The 20759-nt window shown below is 36.5% G+C and overlaps 1 protein-coding gene across 1 annotated transcript in view; it reads left to right on the top strand.

Annotated features, from left to right (window-relative positions):
- DPYD (dihydropyrimidine dehydrogenase) overlaps positions 1–20759 on the top strand; it is an 809439-nt gene that overhangs the window by 287952 nt on the left and 500728 nt on the right. The window lies entirely within an intron of this gene.

The raw sequence follows: 20759 nt of genomic DNA, 5'->3' as shown, positions 1-20759 counted from the left end.
CATAAACTAAACCCTTATTAAATGTTTAATTGAATGATTGAATAAATGAAGAGATTAGTAAAGAAAATATTATTCACTGCAAATTTACTCATTCATTTAACAGGGTACTGGGAAACCTGCTTCATGTCAGGCATTGGGCAGGTTCTGGAAATATATACGTGAAGAGGACACACATAATCCCTGCTCTTAAGGAGATCCTAGGCTGGTGGGAAACAAATATTAAATACAACACATACCACATCGTGAAACAATTTTAAAAGTGATATAATGAATTGTAAAGGACTATGAGGCTGCATTCCAAGGGGACCTAACCTGAGTGGGAGACACGGAGGGATCATGTAACCTGAGTGGGGAGAGAGCAAAGAAAGGTGACTAGAGGCCAGAGAGGCGAGGTAGCTGGATGGGGAGTGAAAGAATCAGATTTCCATTTTTTTTTAACATCTTTATTGGAGTATAATTGCTTTACGATGGTGTGTTAGTTTCTGCTGTATAACAAAGTGAATCAGCTATATGTATACATATATCCCCATATCCCCTCCCTCTTGCATCTCCCTCCACCCTCCCTATCCCACCACTCTAGGTGGTCACAAAGCACCGAGCTGATCTCGCTGTGCTACGCAGCTGTTTCCCACTAGCTATCTACTTTACATTTAGTAGTGTATATATGTCCAAGCCACTCTCACTTTGTCCCAGCTTACCCTTCCCCCTCCCCATGTCCTCAAATCCATTCTCTACGTCTGTCTTTTTTCCTGTCCTGTGCCTAGGTTCTTCAGAACCATTTTTTTTTCTTTTTTCTGATTCCATATATATGTGTTAGCATACGGTATTTGTTTTTCTCTTTCTGACTTACTTCACTCTGTGTGACAGACTCTAAGTCCATCTACCTCACTACAAATAACTCAATTTTGTTTCTTTCTATGGCTGAGTAATGTTCCATTGTATATATGTGCCACATCTTCTTTATCCATTATCTGTCAATGGGCACTTAGGTTGCTTGCATGTCCTGGCTATTGTAAAGAGAGCTACCATGAACATTGGGGTGCATGTGTCTTTTTGAATTATGGTTTTCTCAGGGTATATGCCCAGTAGTGAGATTTCTAGGTCGTATGGTAGTTCTATTTTTAGTTTCTTAAGGAACTTCCATACTGTTCTCCATAGTGGCTGTAACAATTTACATTCCCACCAACAGTGCAAGAGTGTTCCCTTTTCTCCACACCCTCTCCAAAATGTATTGTTTGTAGATTTTTTTGATGATGGCCATTCTGACTGGTGTGAGATGATACCTCATTGTAGTTTTGATTTGCATTTCTCTAATGATTAGTGACATTGAGCTTTCTTTCATGTGTTTGTTGGCAATCTGTATATCTTCTTTGGAGAAATGTCTGTTTAGGTCTTCTGCTCATTTTTGGATTAGGTTGTTTGTTTTTTTGATATTGAGCTGCATGAGCTGCTTATAAATTTTGGAGATTAATCCTCTGTCAGTTTCTTCATTTGCAAATATTTTCTCCCATTCTGAGGGTTGTCTTTTCGTCTTGTTTATGGTTTCCTTTGCTGCGCCAAAGCTTTTAAGTTTCATTAGGTCCCATTAGTTTATTTTTGTTTTTATTTCCATTTCTCTAGGAGGTGGGTCAAAAAGGATCTTGCTGTGATTTATGTCCTAGAGTGTTCTGCCTATGTTTTCCTCTAAGAGTTTGATAGTGTCTGGCCTTACATTTAGGTCTTTACTCCATTTTGAGTTTATTTTTGTGTATGATGTTAGGGAGTGTTCTAATTTCACTCTTTTACATGTAGCTGTCCAGTTTTCCCAGCACCATTTATTAAAGAGGCTGTTTTCTCCATTGTATGTTCTTGCCTCCTTTATCAAAAATAAGGTGACCATATGTGCATGGGTTTATCTCTGGGCTTTCTATCCTGTTCCATTGATCTATATTTCTGTTTTTTGTGCCAGTACCATAGTGTCTTTATTACTGTAGCTTTGTAGTATAGTCTGAAGTCAGGGAGCCTGATTCCTACAGCTCTGTTTTTCTGTCTCAAGATTGCTTTGGCTATTTGGGGTCTTTTGTGTTTCCATACAAATTATGAAATTTTTTGTTTCAGTTCTGTGAAAAATGCCAGTGGTAGTGTGATAGGGATTGCACTGAATCTATAGATTGCTTTGGATAATATAGTCATTTTCACAGTGCTGATCCTTCCAACCCAAGAACATGGTATATCTCTCCATCTGTGTGTATCATCTTTAATTTCTTTCATCAGTGTCTTATAATTCTCTGCATACAGGTCTTTTGTCTCCTTAGGTAGGTTTATTCCTAGGTATTTTATTCTTTTTGTTGCAATGGTAAATGGGAGTGTTTCCTTAATTTCTCTTTCAGATTTTTCATCATTAGTATATAGGAATGCCAGAGATTTCTGTGCCTTAATTTCATATCCTGCTACTTTACCAAATCCATCCATTAGCTCTAGTAGTTTCCTGGTAGCATTTTTAGGATTCTCCATGTAGACTATCATGTCACCTGCAAACACTGAGTTTTACTTCTTCTTTTCCGACTTGGATTCTTTTTATTTCTTATTCTTCTCTGATTGCTGTGGCTAAAACATCCAAAACTATGTTGAATAATAGTGGTGAGAGTGGGCAACCTGATCTTATTGGAAGTGGTTTCAGGTTTTCAACATTGAGAAACATGTTGGCCCTGGGTTTGTCAGATATGGCGTTTATTATGTTGAGGTAACTTCCCTGTATTCCTACTTTCTGGAGAGTTTTTATCATAAATGGATATTAAATTTTGTCAAAACCTTTTTCTGCATCTCTTGAGATGATCAGATGGTTTTTATCCTTCAGTTTGTTACTGTGGTGTATCACATTGATTGATACAAATATACTGAAGAATCCTTGCATTCCTGGGATAAACGCCACTTGATCATGGTGTATGCTCCTTTTAATGTGCTGTTGGATTCTGTTTGCTAGTATTTTGTTGAGAATTTTTGCATCTATGTTCATCAGTGATATTGGTCTGTAGTTTTCTTTCTCTGTGACATCTTTGTCTGGTTTTGGTATCAGGGTGATGGTGGCCTCGTAGAATGAGTTTGGGAGTGTTCCTCCTGCTGGTATATTTTGGAAGAGTTTAAGAAGGATAGGTGTTAGCTCTTCTCTAAATATTTGATAGAATTCACCTGTGAACATCTGGTTCTGTGCTTTTGTTTCATGGAAGATTTTTAATCACAGTCTCAATTTCAGTGCTTGTGATTTGTTTGTTTATATTTTCTATTTCTTCCTGGTTCAGTCTCAGAAGGTTGTGCTTTTCTAAGAATATGTCCATTTCTTCCAGATTGTCCATTTTGTTGGCATATAGTTGCTTGTAGTAATCTCTCATGATGTTTTGTATTTCTTCAATAACAGTTGTTACTTCTCCTTTTTCATTTCTAATTCTGTTGATTTGGGTCTTCTCTTTTTCTTGATGAGTCTGGCTATTGGGTTATCAGTTTTATTTATCTTCTCAAAGAACCAGCTTTTAATTTTATTGATCTTTGCGTTGATCTTTGTGTTTCCTTATATTTTTCATTTTGGATGTCCTGTCCATTGGTGAAAGTGGGGTGTTAAAGTCCCCTACTATGATTGTGTTACTGTCGATTTCCCTGTATATGGCTGTTAGCATTTGCCTTATGTGTTGAGGTGCTCCTATGTGGGGTGCATACATATTTAGAATTGTTATATCTTCTTCTTGGATCAATCCCTTGATCATTATTTAGCGTCCTTCTTTGTCTCTTGTAATAGTCTTTAATTTGAAGTCTATTTTATCTGATATGAGAATTGCTACTCCAGCTTTCTTTTGATTTCCATTTGCATGGAATATCTTTTTACTTCCCTTCACTTTCAGTCTGTATGCGTCCCTAGGTCTGAAGTTGGTCTCTGATTGTAGACAGCATATATACAGGTCTTGTTTTTGTACCTATTCAGCCAGTCTATGTCTTTTGGTTGGAGTATTTAATCCATTTACATTTAAGGTAATTATCAATATGTGTGTTCCTATTCCCATTTTCTTAATTGTTTTGGGTTTGTTATTTTAGGACTTTTCCTTCTCTTGTTTCCTGCCTAGAGAAGTTCCTTTAGCATTTGTTGTAAAGGTGATTTGGTGGTGCTGAATCCTCTTATCTTTTGCTTCTCTGTAAAGGTTTTAATTTCTCCTTCAAATCTGAATGAGATCCTTGCTGGGTATAGTAATCTTGGTTGTAGGATTTTCCCTTTCATCACTTTAAATAGTCCTGCCACTCCATTCTGGCTTGCAGAGTTTCTGCTGAACAATCAGCTGTTAACCTTATGAAGATTCCTTTGTATGTTATTTGTTGTTTTTCCCGTGCTGCTTTTAATATTTTTTCTTTGTATTTAATTTTTGATTAATATGTGTCTTGGCGTGTTTCTCCTTGGATTTATCCTGTATGGTACTCTGTGCTTCCTGGACTTGATCAACTATTTCCTTTCCCATATTAGGAAAGTTTTCAACTATAATCTCTTCAAATATTTTTCAGTCCCTTTCTTTTTCTCTTCTTCTTCTGGGACCCCTATAATTCGAATGTTGGTGCATTTAATGTTGTCCCAGTGGTCTTGAGACTGTTCTCAATTTTTTTCATTCTTCTTTCTTTATTCTGCTCTGCAGTAGTTATTTACAGTATTTTATCTTCCAGGTCGCTTATCTGTTTTGCCTCAGTTATTCTGCTGTTAATTCCTTCTAGAGAATTTTAAATTACATTTATTGTGCTGTTCCACATTGTTTATTTGCACTTTAGTTCTTCTATATCCTTGTTAAACGTTTCTTGTATTTTCTCCATTCTATTTCCCAGACTTTATATCATCTTTACTATCATTACTCTGAATTCTTTTTCAGGTAGACTGCCTGTTTCCTCTTCATCTGTTTGGTCTGGTGGGTTTTTACCTTGCTCCTTCATCTGCTGTGTGTTTCTGTGTCTTCTCAGTTTTCTTAGTTTTACTGTGTTTGGGATCTCCTTTTCGCAGGCTGCACGTTCATAGTTCTCCTTGTTTTTGGTGTTTGCTCCGAGTGTCTATCATTGGTTCAGTGGGTTGTGTAGTCTTTTTGGTGGAGGGGAGTTGTGCCTGTGTTCTGGTGGATGAAGCTGGATCTGTCTTTCTGGTGGGCAGGTCTGCGTCTAAGGGTGTGATTTGGGGTTTCTGTGACTTTATTATGATTTTAGACAGCCTGTCTGCTAATGTGTGTGGTTGTGTTCCTGTCTTGCTAGTTTGTTTGGCATAGGGTGTCCAGCACTGTAGCTTGCTGGTCGTTGAGTGGAGCTGGGTCTTAGTATTGAGTTGGAGATCTCTGGGAGTGCTTTTGCTGTTTGACATTACGTGGAGCCAGGAGGTCTGTGTTGGAAGAAAGAAAGACAGAAAGAGAGAAAGGGAGAGGGAGAGAGAAAGGAAGGAAAGAGGGAAGGAAGGAAGGAAGGAAAAGAAAAGAAAATAAAGTTATTAAAATAAAAAGTAATTATTAAAATTAAAGAAAATTAAAAAGTAATAAAAAAAGAAAAAATAGAAAGTAAGAAGAGAACAGCCAAACCAAAAAACAAATCCATCAATGATAACAAGCTCTAAAGACTATACTAAAAAAAAACAAACAACAAATAAAACCAGACAGAACCCTAGGGCAAATGGTAAAAGCAAAGCTATAGAGAGAAAATCACACAAAGAAGCATACACATACAGTCACAAAAAGAGAAAAAGGAAAAAAATATATATATTGTTGCTCCCGAAGTCCACCACATCGATTTGGGATGGTTCATTGTCTATTCAGGTGTTCCACAGGTGCAGGGTACCTCAAGTTGATTGTGGAGATTTAATCTGCTGCTCCTGAGGCTGCTGGGAGAGATTTTCCTTTCTCTTCTTTGTTCGCACAGCTCCTGGGGTTCAGCTTTGGATTTGGCCCTGCCTCTGCATGTAGGTCGCCTGAGGGAGTCTGTTCTTCACTCAGACAGGATGGGGTTAAAGGAGCAGCTGATTCGGGGGTTCTGGCTCACTCAGGCCGGGGGAGGGAGGGGTATGGAATGTCGGGTAAGCCTGTGGGCGGCAGAGGCCGGCTTGATATTGCAACAGCCTGAGGTGTGCCGTGTGTTCTCCCGGGGAAGTTGTCCTTGGATCCCGGGACCCTGGCAGTGGCGGTCTGCACAGGCTCCCGGGAGGGGAGGTGTGGGTAGTGACCTGTGCTTGCACACAGGCTTCTTTTTGGCTGTAGCAGCAGCCTTAGCGTCCCATGCCCGTCTCTGGTGTCCACACTGATAGCCACAGCTAGCACCCGTGTCTGGAGGTTGTTTAGGCAGTGCTCTGAATCCTCTCTGCTCGCGCACCCCAAAACAATGGTCTCTTGCCTCTTAGGCAGTTCCAGACTTTTTCCTGGACTCCCTCCCGGCTAGCTGTGGTGCACTGGCCCCTTCTGGCTGTGTTCACGCATCCAACCCCAGTCCTCTCCCTGAGATCTGACCTCTGAAGCTCGAGCCTCAGCTCCCAGCCCCCACCCGCCCTGGTGGGTGAGCAGACAAGCCTCTCGGTCTAGTGAGTGCCCATCAGCACCGATCCTCTGTGTGGAAATCTCTCTGCTTTGCCCTCCGCACCCCTGTTACTGTGCTCTCCTCCGCGGCTCCGAAGCTTCCCCCCACCGCCACCCGCAGTCTCCACCAGTGAAGGGGCTTCCTAGTGTGTGGAAACCTTTCCTCTTTCACAGTTTTCTCACACTGGTGCAGGTCCCGTCCCTATTCTTTTGTCTCTGTTTTTTTCTTTTTTCTTTTGCCCTACCCAGGTATGTGGGGAGTTTCTTGCCTTTTGGGAGGTCTGACTTCTGCCAGTGTTCAGCAGGTGTTCTGTAGGAGTTGTTCCACATGTAGATGTATTTCCGATATATTTGTGGGGAGGAAGGTGACCTCTACGTCTTTCTCTTCCACCATCTTGAAGGTCTCTCATGACCCTGTCATTTCTGCAGCTGTTTCAGCTCCCACTTCCATAGTAACCAGATGTGGATACAACCACTTTTCATTGCTCTTCCCAAACTTCTCCCAAAAATGTGTGAGTGTAGCAGACTTTTCCAAAGTTTGGTGCTTTATTTAAATCTTTTTTCTTATATTGAGGAAAAGTTGAAACCTCCACATCACCAGTATCAACTGCTGTTATGAAGCCACAGTGAACCACCTCCTGTGTTCACAAAGCACCTTACAGATCCCAGCATTCTTAAGCACTCCTGGTTCTTCTGCCTCAGACTCTTTTGTCTACAGAGGTCACTTGGTCACAGGAGGCACGGGACAGGTGAGGGTGGCAGGGACAGTGGTTTCTGAGTGCCCAGGAACGGGTGGTGTTTGGAGTGAGCCGTCCTTGGTTGAGCAGCACAAAGAGGAGACCGAGAGCAGTGGCCTGCGTCAGGAGAGGGAGGGCGGTAAAAGCAGACAGCGCTGGCTACTATCTGGTGGGCTCCATTCCGGTGGCCTCCTGCCCCACAGCCCCTAAGTTTCTGATATTGGGAAGGAACGGTGGCCTCCCATTGCTGAGACCTTGATCCTTGGTAGGCGCATGTGGCTGCCTCCATATTTCCATTTTAAAGGAATCTCTTTGGCAGCTGTATAGAGGGAAGGGTAGAGGTGGGAAAATCATTTAAGAGGCTTTGCTAATAGGAACACAAGATGATGGCATTGATTCTGCTCTTTTCAGGAACACAGATCTCTTCCTATTATGGTCTCTCGACCTCTCCCCTGTCTCTCATTTTCTCTGTTCTCTGGGAGCATTCATGGCCTAAAAATAAGGGGCTTTTCATCATTACTGTTTGGTACCTCCTAACTCCCCCTTCTTATATTTAACTTAGGATTATTTATGAAATCTTAACTATCATTTAAATTAAACACAGGAATACTTGTCTGGCAACAAGACAGTCCCCCCAAAGTTTTCTTTGTACTTTTTGCTTATTTTCAAAATTTTGACTCCCCTGAAGTGTCCAAAAATTAATTACCAAATAGTAATACATGGTTAATTGCATTGTGATCAGATTTAAATACATTACTATATGCAGCCACAGAATCATTCAAAACTGCAAAAGAAACATTATTTTTTAAGTAACTTATTCATGTGCAGACAAAATTATAACTAGAATAAGAAATATGAAGATTTATTTAATAACAGTCATGAAAGAATTTCTGTAACCTTTGTGTTTTCTAAAATTTGCTAACCTTCACTGTCAGGAATATTTTCCTCATCTTTTTTACTTATAAATCAGTCTTAAGTGGAAATAGGCATGATCATCTTGAGAGCTCCTTATGTAGCTGAAAATCTTCATTAAATTGACTTCTCCAGGCTGAATAATTACAGTTCCAATTAATTAAAGACCAAAAATTGCTTCCTCAATTAAACTGAAATGTGTAGGCAAACATATGAAAATATAAGCCTTCTAGATTTAAGAGTTTTCTTAGAACTCCTTGCTAAGATGTCAAATATTAATATTGCCTAGCATCCTTGACATCAAAGAACATACAGAGGTATGTCCTTCTTTCTAATTATGTAGATATAACATATGTAAAACAAAATTAAGATCCACGGCATACTTAGTAGGAATCTAATAAGAATTCATAATAAATATAGGTTTCTGGTTCTTTCTGTCTTTAAAATGGATCTGCAGCCCTGGACAAGTCACACCCTTCCCAGGTCCCAAATGCAGGGTTGATATGATGATGAAAAGAAATGACACATGTGAAACCTTGATAATTATGCATCAGTCTGTAATCCTTATAAATATTAATTGTTGGTACTGACATTGATTCCCACTTTTCATCTCATATAAAACTGAGCATAGTTTCAGACTCATACAAATGGCATAAGCAGACTCTATGTCCTTATGTGCGTCCTTCATAAGAAAATTTGAACACCAACCAACCCCACATTAAGATTATTTCTTGCAAGGTTTTGTACCTTCAACTTAACATTGTGGGGCATTTTTTAGGCTGGCTGTGGGGACGGAAGGTAGCACTTGGTGATTTAAACAACTGGAAGCTAATTGTCAGTATTGAGAGATTTTCATAATGGACGAAAATTTGACAGTTTACACTTTCAGTAGGGTTTCTGTTGTAGGAAAGAATCCAGGGTAACTAGAGAAAGAACCATAGTTTAGGTTATTTTGTAATAAAAGTATGAAAGAAATGAATACATACAGAAGGATACCTATGTGCTTTGGGGGAGATAGTTCAGAAAGTGATTGTAGACAGTGAATATTAAAGAGCTGTATTAAATAGCTACTTAAATAGTCTTTCTCCATTCCTTTCTACATATACACACATATAAAGCTGTCATCTCAGAATAATTTGAACTAAATGATTTTGGGATTTAAAGACAGAAGTTGAAGTGACTAGTACCCCATAAAGTCATACAATATTTTATATATGTGTATATATATAATGTATATATTTTATACACACACACACACACACACACATACACACATACCCACACATATAGAGAGACAGAGACAGAGAAATTATATAGTATAAGCCAGTCATATTGGAAATGAGAGTAAAGCCCAAAGGACTTGAGAAAGTATTGAAAGATAGAGGGTAATAAAACAAAATATCAAGAAAGACCTAATTTAAACAATCACTGTCAACAAGCAGATTATGAAATTGACCAATCAGGAGGAATAACCAGGATGACCAATTTTCTAATGGATTTTTGTGTTTAAAGTGTGTCAATTACCTATTGCTACATAACAAACAACCCCACATTTATTTGTTTATGATTCCATGGGTGGCATTTTGATCTGGGATCAAACAGAAGTTGTGCTACACATATTTTCAGCTGTTTTTACATGAATTGGAATCAGTTGGGAGGTTGCTTAGAAGCTGGTTGGCGTGGGATCGGCTTCTCACATGTCTCAGGTGTCAATTGGGAAAATTGGATTTTTTTAATCTACACATTTATCCCGCTTCACATGATATCCCATCCTCTATCTCTCTTCACATGGTATCTCATCCTCAAGGAGGCTAGCCCAGTTGTTCACAAGGTAGGTTTGTCCCAAGAGAATGAATGTACAAGCTTCAAGCCTTCTTGAAGCCAAGGCTTAGAAGTCACACAGTGTTATTCTCACCCCATTATTTTGGTCAAAGCAATTGTTACAGGATAATCCAAATGCAAGGGCAGGGTCATAGATTCCCCTTAAATTTTAAGGAGAGGAATGGCAAAGTCATCTACAATGGGTCATGCATACAAGGATGGAAGGAGTTCTTATGGCCTTCTGTGCAAACAATCTACAATCCACGGGTAGTATGTTATACTGAGGAAAAAGTAGATTTTATTTTTTCCAGGTGGTTTCTCTTTCAGCATAGGCTTCCGGCATGAAAACTGTTCTATGGAGGATCTCATCTGACTGAAATGAGATAGCAGGAGTCATATGCCTATGCGTAGTTTCAAAGAATCATGTATTCCAAGTGATTATGATTGAAGATTCCAGAACTGTAGTGCCTGGGTTTAAACTTAGTTTTTTTATTGAATGAGTTACTCAGTAACTCCTTGTTTCAGTCTTCTTAACTTTAAGTCTGGAAAATAATATAACTGCCTCACTGGATCATAGACAGGATTAAGTGATTTGGTACAGATAAAATGTGTAAAATCGTGCCTGGCATAAAATAAATGCTTAACATGTGTTAGCTATTATTATATCTTAATCCCAGTTCTCCATACAAATGGTGAAATTTTTTGTTCTAGTTCTGTGAAAAATGCCAGTGGTAGTTTGATAGGGATTGCATTGAATCTGTAGATTGCTTTGGGTAGTATAATCATTTTCACAAAGTTGATTCTTACAATGAAAGAACATGGTATATCTCTCCATCTGTGTGTATCATCTTTAATTTCTTTCATCAGTGTCTTATAAGTTTCTGCATACAGGTCTTTTGTCTCCTTAGGTAGGTTTATTCCTAGGTATTTTATTCTTTTTGTTGCAGTGGTAAATGGGATTGTTTCCTTAATTTCTCATTCAGATTTTTCATCATTAGTGTACAGGAATGCAAGAGATTTCTGTGCATTAATTTTGTATCCTCCTACTTTACCAAATTCATTGATTAGCTCTAGTAGTTTTCTGGTAGCATCTTTAGGATCCTCTATGTATCGTATCATGTCATCTGAAAACTGTGACAACATTACTTCTTCTTTTCCGACTTGGATTCTTTTTATTTCTTATTCTTCTCTGATTGCTGTGTCTAAAACTTCCAAAGCAATGTTGAATAATAATGGCGAGAGTGGGAAACCTTGTCTTGTTCCTGATCTTAGTGGAAATGGTTTCAGTTTCTCACCATTGAGGATAACACAAAAGACCCAGAATAGCCAAAGGAATCTTGAGAAAGGAAAACGGAGCTGGAGGAATCAGGCTCCCTGACTTCAGACTATACTACAAAGCTACAGTAATCAAGACAGTATGGTACTGGCACAAAAACAGAAATATAGATCAATGGAACAGGATAGAAAGCCCAGAGATAAACCCATGCACATATGGTCACCTTATTTTTGATAAAGGAGGCAAGAATATAAAATGGAGAAAAGACAGCATCTTCAATAAGTAGTGCTAGGAAAACAGGACAGCTACATGTAAAAGAATGAAATTAGAACACTTCCTAACACCATACACAAAAATAAACTCAAAATGGAGTAAAGACCTAAATGTAAGGCCAGACACTATCAAACTCTTAGAGGAAAACGTCGGCAGAACATTCTATGACATAAATCACAGCAAGATCCTTTTTGACCCACCTCCTAGGGAAATGGAAATAAAAATAAAAATAAACAAATGGGACCTAATCAAACTTAAAAGCTTTTGCACAGCAAAGGAGAACATAAACAAGACCAAAAGGCAACCCTCAGAATGGGAGAAAATATTTGCAAATGAAGAAACTGACAAAGGATTAATCTCCAAAATTTATAAGCAGCTCATGCAGCTCAATATCAAAAAAACAAACAACTGAATCCAAAAATGGGCAGAGACCTAAACAGACATTTCTCCAAAGAAGATATACAGATTGCCAACAAACACATGAAAGGATGCTCAACATCACTGATCATTAGAGAAATGCAAATGAAAACTACAATGAGGTATCACCTCACATCAGTCAGAGTGGCCATCATTAAAAATTCTACAAACAGTACATTCTGGAGAAGGTGTGGAGAAAAGGGAACCCTCTTGCACTGTTGGTGGGAATGTAAATTGTTACAACCACTATGGAGAACAGTATGGAGGTTCCTTAGAAAACTAAAAATAGAATTACCGTATGACCCAGAAATCCCAGTAATGGGCATATACCCTGAGAAAACCATAATTCAAAAAGAATCATGTACCACAATGTTCATTGCAGCTCTATTTGCAATAGCCAGGACATGGAAGCAACTTAAGTGTCCATCAACAGATGAATGGATAAAGAAGAAGTGGCACATATATACAATGGAATATTACTCAGGCATAAAAGGAAATGAAATTGAGTTATTTGTAATGAGGTGGATGGACCTAGAGTCTGTCATACAGAGTGAAGTAAGTCAGAAAGAGAAAAGCAAATACCATATTCTAACACATATATATGTAATCTAAAAACAAGAAAATGGTTATGAAGAACCTAAGGGCAGGATGGGAATAAAGATGCAAATCTACTAGAGAATGTACTTGAGGACATTGGGAGGGGTAAGGGTAAGCTGGGAGAAAGTGAGAGAGTGACATGGACATATATACTCTACCAAATGTAAAATCGATAGCTAGTGGGAAGCAGCCACATAGCACAGGGAGATCAGTTCGGTGCTTTGTGACCACATAGAGGGGTGGGATATGGAGGGTGAGAGAGAGGGAGATGCAAGAAGGAAGAGATATGGGGATATATGTGTACGTATAGTTCATTCACTTTGTTATAAAGCAGAAACTAACACACCATTGTAAAGCAATTATACTCCAATAAAGATGTTAAAATAAATAAATAAATAAATAAATAAATAAATAAAAATGAACCATTACAATACACTGAGATAGATGTAAAAAAAAAAAAAAAATCCCAGTTCTCAATAGTGAATAAAACTATATGTCCTTATGATATAAATCAATATAATCTCTAGTTTTAATTATATTTCTATGCGTTTTCTGTTACTGTTTACTTGTATAGCTACTTTATTTCAGTAATTATGTTCTAAACTTTATTCTCAAAACACTAATTTTAACCATAATCGTATAACAGAAATAAAGTTTATTCCCCAAGTATCTGGTTTCCTATCAAGCCCAAGACATAATACCTAAGGAGATGATACACAGGCATTAAATTGCTTCTAAAGCTCAGCTCCCTAATTCCTTTCCTTGTTACGTTAACACAGTCCACAGCACCTGGCCCACTTTTACTTTAGTTTTAGATTAGTTTTCCCATAGTGCCTTAGACATTCACTGTAAACCACAGACTGATTTCCACAGTCCTATCAAAGGTTGGGTTTTCTGCATGACAGCTGCTACTTGATTGAATCCAGGATGGATCTCACCACCTAGATTCCTTACTACTATTTCTGTTAGACCTCAACTATACCGATAGTTTCAAACCGTTACCTAGTAACAGCGGCAGTTAAATCCAGACCTGATATTTGGTAGCCTAGCTATGATCACAAAGTTCCTTTCAACAATAACTTTTCATGTTTCTATGAGGCCTATTGTCAAGGTGAAAGATAATGAAAATTTGATTTGGTAGTAGCAGCAGAAATGAAAATGAGAAGATGAATGAAAGGGAAAGGGCAGAGTTGACTCATCAGTAATTGGCAAAATATCAAATGTATGAATTGGAAAAAAATGGAGAGTCTGAGGAGACTTTTGTTTTGGTAATCCTATTGGACATAATTTTTGTGATGATATAGTACTTGACAGTGTAATAATTTTAATACTTTGTTAGGAAAACAAATACAGAGTGAATTTATGTATCTTTATTTTCAGAAGTTATATAATTATACAAAGGTACTATGCAGATATAATATAGTCTGATAAGTATTTTAAGATAAACTTTCTTTGGCTTATTCAGAGAACTTATAAAGATGTAGCACTGTTGAATGAAATAATGTTCAGTAGTTTATTACACATTATAATAGGCAAATTTCCCTCTTTGAAAACATGTGTGGTCTTGAATTTAAAGTTTTCTGCTTTTAGTAAGAAACACATACTATATGAGTATATATTAGAATAAAAGCTGTATATTATACTGTTATTTTTGTTTTTCCTAGTTCTATACATGGTATATCTCACCTCCAGGGAATTTGTCTTCTATTTCTAATCAGATGAATAATTGGGCTCTGTACTTCCCATTGTTTTGGGTGATCAAATATAAAATTTGCTTAGAAAAAATATATAAACTCATGTTAAATTTTAAGAATAATATACATCAATTTAATTTTCTGTATTTGTGAAAAGGACACCAAAATATTTAAACTTATATTTTCTAGTAAGCTAGCTTATCTTTTTTTTTTTTTTTTTTTGCGGTACACGGGCCTCTCACTGTTGTGGCCTCTCCCGTTGCGGAGCACAGGTTCCACACGCGCAGGCTCAGCGGCCATGGCTCACAGGCGCAGCCGCTCCACGGCATGTGGAATCTTCACGGACCGGGGCACAAACCCGTGTCCCCTCCATCGGCAGGCGGACTCTCAATCACTGCACCACCAGGGAAGCCCCTTACATTTCTTCTTAAAGTCAACATCAATAATAACAAAAACATCCAAACACATTTTTTTTCAGTAAAATCAGAATATAGATATAACTGGTATACTCCGAAGTATTTTAGGAGCTGCCAAGAGCTGCTTAAATCAGACAAAAACTGTAGAAGAGAAAGTGAAAACAAATATTATAGAGTTAGAAGTGAGAGAGCTCATACAGCATGGCAATTTGCCCTTCTTTGCATAAATAAGTGTTGGAACTTGGGTGGGCAATGCTCGTAGGAAAAAACAAAAACAAAAAGCTCTTCCTGTACTTGATTTTGTTCAGCAAAACAGAGTAGGTGAAATTACTCAAGCAATCCCACATAAAAAAGCTATATTTGCAGGAAGCCATCTGTGTGCATGGCTGCAAAAAAAGGATAGAACCTTTGGGTTAATAATCTTGGAATGTTACCTTCTCTCACTGCCTAACCACCTCTGCAGGATCATCCTCTAAATAACCAGTCTAAACGAAGTCAAAACATTAGGTACTGAGTAATAAGATATTATTGTGGCCTTAAAACATAAATACTATAAGGAATTGTGGAAAAAAGCAAATACATTTACCAATAGATGAATCATACTCCCCAGAAACATACTGCAGTTGAACATATAAAAATAATGACTCATATTTTGCTATTTATTTAAAACAAGAAAACGTAGTGTGTCATCATGTCTATGAGTGAAAGCTGTAAAGCCTAAGTGCCAAAACCAAGGCAGAAAAATAGGAGGAGATAGAAAATGAACTGGCAGAATATAAGAAAGATGACAAAAAAACAACATAATCACTGAATGGAAGAAAAATTAATAAAGGTTGCAAAGCACTGTAAAGGACATATAACATGGAAATGAGAAGAGCAAAAAATGATATGGATAAAGGGAAAGAATTATAATAACTATAAGAAACAGTCAAAAGAGATCTAACATACACATAATTGGAGTACTTCAGAAGAAAGCCTCTTCCTCCTCCAATGGAACAGAACAAATATTTGAAATAATAATTCAAGAAAACTTCTATGCATGAAATAAAAGATTATAAATGATACTTTGAACGTCTTGCCAGGAAAAATTACCCTGGAGTGCCTAAGACTGTGAAATATCCAAGGAAAATTAATGGATTTTTTTAAAGAATAAAAAAATATATATTTTGGTTATGTAGGGGAAAAGATCATGTCATACTTAAGAGAAAAAATATTAGACTGGCTTCATACAACTCTGCAGCATTATTCTAGAACAGAAAACACTGAAGCAATACCTACAAGAGAGTCAAGGAAAGAAAATATGAGCTAAGTATTTTATTTTTAGCCAAACTGTCCTCAGGTATAAAGTCTACAGGCAAACATTTTGAACATTCAAGAATTCAGGAAAGATTGTTTTCAGGAGACCATTCTTGGTGAAACTATTAGAGAACAAACTTCAGTCAATCAGAAAAGATGCTGATTGGTGGGTCAAAAGTGTTAGTGAGTGCTACAAACATAACTGAAGAATAAAGTCTAGAACAAACGTGGGGATCATGGTGATAGAAGAGAATATGAATGAAATGTGCTATGATAATGCTGAAATGATAAAAATATCAAATATGGAAGAAAAGTGGGAAACAATGTGAGGCTTTATCTTTAATAGCTAGGTAATCATTTAAAGCTGACTGAGTCACTCAATAGAAGTATAAGCACATTGAGCTTAACATAAGCACATTACTCTTACATGTAATGGAAAAACATGAGGATGGAAATAGTATTGACTAAAGGCCAGTGGTGGAGAATGGGTGTTAGGGGAAGAAATCTTATTATTTTTCATATTAGGCAACTATTGATCCCATCTAAAATATTAGTAGGTTGAGGGTATTGTTTTTGTAAAAATATCGAAAGAACTACCCATTTTATTTTATTTTATTTTATTTTATTTTTAACATCATTATTGGAGTATAATTGCTTTACAATGGTGTGTTAGTTTCTGCTTTGTAATGAAGTGAATCAGCTATACATATACATATATCCCCATATCTCTTCTCTCTTGCGTCTCCCTCCCTCCCACCCTCCCTATCCCACCCCTCTAGGTGGTCACAAAGCACTGAGCTGATCTACCTGTGCTGTGCGGCTGCTTCCCACATATACATGGAATCTAAAAAAAAAAAAAAGAAAAATTGGTCATGAAGAGCCCAGGGGCAAGATGGGAATAAAGATGCAGACCTACTAGAGAAAGTACTTAAGGATATGGGGAGGGGGAAGGGTAAGCTGGGACAAAGTGAGAGAGTGGCATGGACATATATACACTACCCGTTTTAAATTTTTAGAAAGCAGCAGACCAAGTGGTAAAATATGTAAAAACCAGGAAAAATAGCATGAAATAAGATGACTTAGCTGACCAACTATATTGACTATATCATAAAAGGCACAGAACAAAAACGAAAACAAATCCTTTAGATTGCGTCTCAAATCAAGACCCAATTCTGTGCTTTATTTAATAGGTACAGCTCAAACAAAGTGAATTGGAAAGGCTGAAATAAAAGGATGATAATGTTACACCAGGTAAATGAAAACAAAAGTAAAGCAAGGGTCATGATGCTAATAACAGGCAAGGTGAAATTCAGTTCAAAAGCAATAAAATGAGAAATAGGGCACTTTTTTAATACCAAATGCTGAAAATCACAATGAAGATGTAGTAGTGATGAAAATCTATGCACTGAAAGCAGCAAATTTCCTATAGGCACATTACTAGTAGGAAACTTATTTCACCACTCTCAGTCCAAGCTGATCAAGGTGACAGAAGTGAGATAGAATTAAATAACATAATAATCAATTGCTAAAACACATAAACAAAACTCTGTACCTTGAAACTGAAAATACATCTTCCTTTAAAGCACCCATGGACAATTTTTAAATGAGCATGTACTATGCTATGAAGAAAATCTCAGTAAATTTTCATGAGTAAACACAATATTGATCACACTGTAACAATATATTGGTATTGATTAGGTGATCATGATGGAGTAAATACAAACAAACAATAAAAACACTGTATGGGGGGCTTCCCTGGTGGCGCAGTGGTTGAGAGTCCACCTGCCGAGGCAGGGGACACGGGTTCGTGCCCCGGTCCGGGAAGATCCCACATGCCATGGAGTGGCTGGGCCCGTGAGCCATGGCCAATGCGCCTGCGCGTCTGGAGGCTGTGCTCCGCAACGGGAGAGGCCGCAGCAGTGAGAGGCCCGCGTACCGCAAAAAAAAAAAACAAAAAACACTGTATGGGAAATACAGGGGAAGAGATTTCCTTTAAACTACCTTTGGGTCAAATAGGAAATACTTATTGAAATAACAGAATTTGTAATATAAGTGGGGGGGAAATCAAAACTCAACATATAAAATCCTGTGGAATACAATTAATTATAGCCTTAAATAACTTTATCAACAAAAAAGAAAGAATAAAACAAAGATTTAAACTTCTGACCCAGAAGGTTAGGTTTAAATTAAAATAATAATATAATTTAATGTATTAATAAAAATAATTTAAATTGAGAAAAAAGAAGAGAAGTAATTAATAAAGACAAACTCAGAAATTAATGACTTAGAAAACAGAAAAATAGAATTAAAAAAAATAAATCTAATATCTAGTCTTTGGCTATAAAACCAAGTAGATTAATTAGGAAAAGAGGAAAAAGTGAACAAATAAAACTACAAAAAATATGAACTCTGAGTACTAAATAACTATAAATAACAGAAAAAATTAAGTAAATTATAAAAAGTTCTTTATAAAATTCAGGGCAAATACATTTGAAATGTATAATTCTTTACTAAAATAATGTTTACCAAAACTTACCTCAAAAAGAGAGTTGACTGATTTCCACAAAGAAGAAGAAAAATATGTCATAGTTCACCTCACAAAAGTCAGGTTCAGAAATTTTCATAAGAGAGCAAACAACTTCATTATTATTTAAATTGCTTGGAAAGTAAGGAACACTTCTAAAGTTTTTCCTGTAATGTTCATAACTTTTATGCCAAACCTGACAAAAATTGCCCAATTCTCCCCAAAAGAAAAAAAAGAAAAAAACTATGTATGAGTCTTACCAATCTCACTTATAAATATTAATACAAAATATTAAATGAAATTTATCAAGCAGACTCCACCAACACATTTAAAGAATAATGCACCAGGAAAAAGGGAGGTTCATTACAGAATATAAGCGTTGTTCAACATTAGGGAAAGCTAGTGATATACTGTATTAATAAGTCTAAGGAGAATATGATAATTTATATCAAAATTGGGAAGTCATTTGACAGAGTTCAATAGTCATTATTGATTTTCAAATAAAAATACTGTAAGTAGGATGAGATGGATATATTCTTAACACAAATATATATTTATCCTAATGCAAATCTAACATAGCATTTCTCTAATGGAGAAACATTCTCAATAAACTCAGGACCAAGACAATAATAATAATGTCCATTATCATTATTGTTATTTCACATTTACTGGAAGTAGTTAGTTAGAACACTTAGGGAAAAGAAAGAAGATAGAGTTATAAGAATTGTATTGGTTGAGAAAAAATATTTCATTCTAGATGAGTACCAAAGAAAAATCAACTGATAAACTTTCATAAACAAATTTCAGGAAAACTGGAGTTCAAAATGTGTGTACTGAGATCAGTAGCTTTTATATATGCAAACAAAAAATGATTCTAATTAACCTATTAGAAGATGTGGTGAAATGAAAGTATGTATTTATAAGAGCAACAGAAGTTAAAGTTATATTGTAATAAACCTAAAACATCATTAAATCTTATCAATTAAAATAATATGGTACTAGTACCTGAAAAGACAGATCAACAGAATAGATTAGACAAACCCAGAAATGGACACAAATGTACATGGGAATTTAGTATATGTAAAAGGTGGTATTCCAAATTAGTGTGGAAAAACAAATTATTCATTACATGGTTTTGATATAACTGGGATATCCTCTTCAATAAAGTTGTATCTATGTTTCACATCCTACACTAAGATAGAATAGCATGTTTCACAGAAAAGGAAATAAAAAATGACCCTTAAACAGTTGAAAAAATGCTGAACTTCACTCATAATAAAAGAAATGCAAATTAACACTCCACTGAGGTGCCATTTTATCTATTAGTCTGGCAGATTGTTGGATGAGGCTGTGAGAAAACAGGCACTCTCATACAATGCTTATGTAAAACCATCAGTTCCACTTCTGAGAAATTTCTTCACACATAAGAAATGATGTGTCTACTAGTTTATTAACTGCAGTACTTTTTAAAGTAGCAAAGTAATGGAAACAACCTAAATGTCCATCAGGAGAGACTAGCTAATAATCAACAAATAAATTATGGTATATTTATACAACAGAATACTAGGAAGCTTTAAAAATACTGAAGAACATCTTTATATATCAATGGGGAAATATCTCTGAGATGGATCAGTAAAGTGAAAAAAGTTGGTGTACAACAATATATGCTGTCATTTATGCAAAAAATAGGGTAATAAGAATATTTACTTGTGTATGCATGAAAATTTCATATATTCAGTGCTATCCAAAAAAGTTAAAGCAGTGAAGGCAGGGGGACTGTTCACAATGTATCTTTCTGTATCTTATCTTTGAACTATGTGGAAGTATTACATATTTCAAAATGTAACTTTGAAATATTTTCCTTTAAAAACATGTGATAAATTTCACTCTATAGTGCCTTATCATCTGATATATATACACAAATATTTGCAACATGTGGAGCCCTGATAACTAAGGGTAGAAAGCAATGGGAAGACATTTTAACATGACATTTTGGTAGTTATACAAAGTTACAATTTTGTTTATTGCATCTTAGAGATGGAGGAGCTTGAGAGTTCTAGTTCAAATTTTATAGACAGTAACAATAAATATGTTTGCTGTGTTTTTCTCAGTGGTAGTCTTCTTTGCAGAAAGCCACAGAAGCTAGCTCAAGTTAAGAGTGATTCATTGTAAATATAGGACATGAGATGTTGCCAGGCTTTATGGGAAGTAGAAAGCATCAGGAACAGAAATAAAGCTCTTCATTTCT

Source organism: Delphinus delphis, chromosome 1 (genome assembly GCF_949987515.2).
Source record: "Delphinus delphis chromosome 1, mDelDel1.2, whole genome shotgun sequence".
NCBI classification, from domain to species: Eukaryota; Metazoa; Chordata; class Mammalia; order Artiodactyla; family Delphinidae; genus Delphinus; species Delphinus delphis.
Note: the sequence above shows the minus strand (reverse complement) of the source record. Positions and strands in the feature narration are given on the sequence as shown.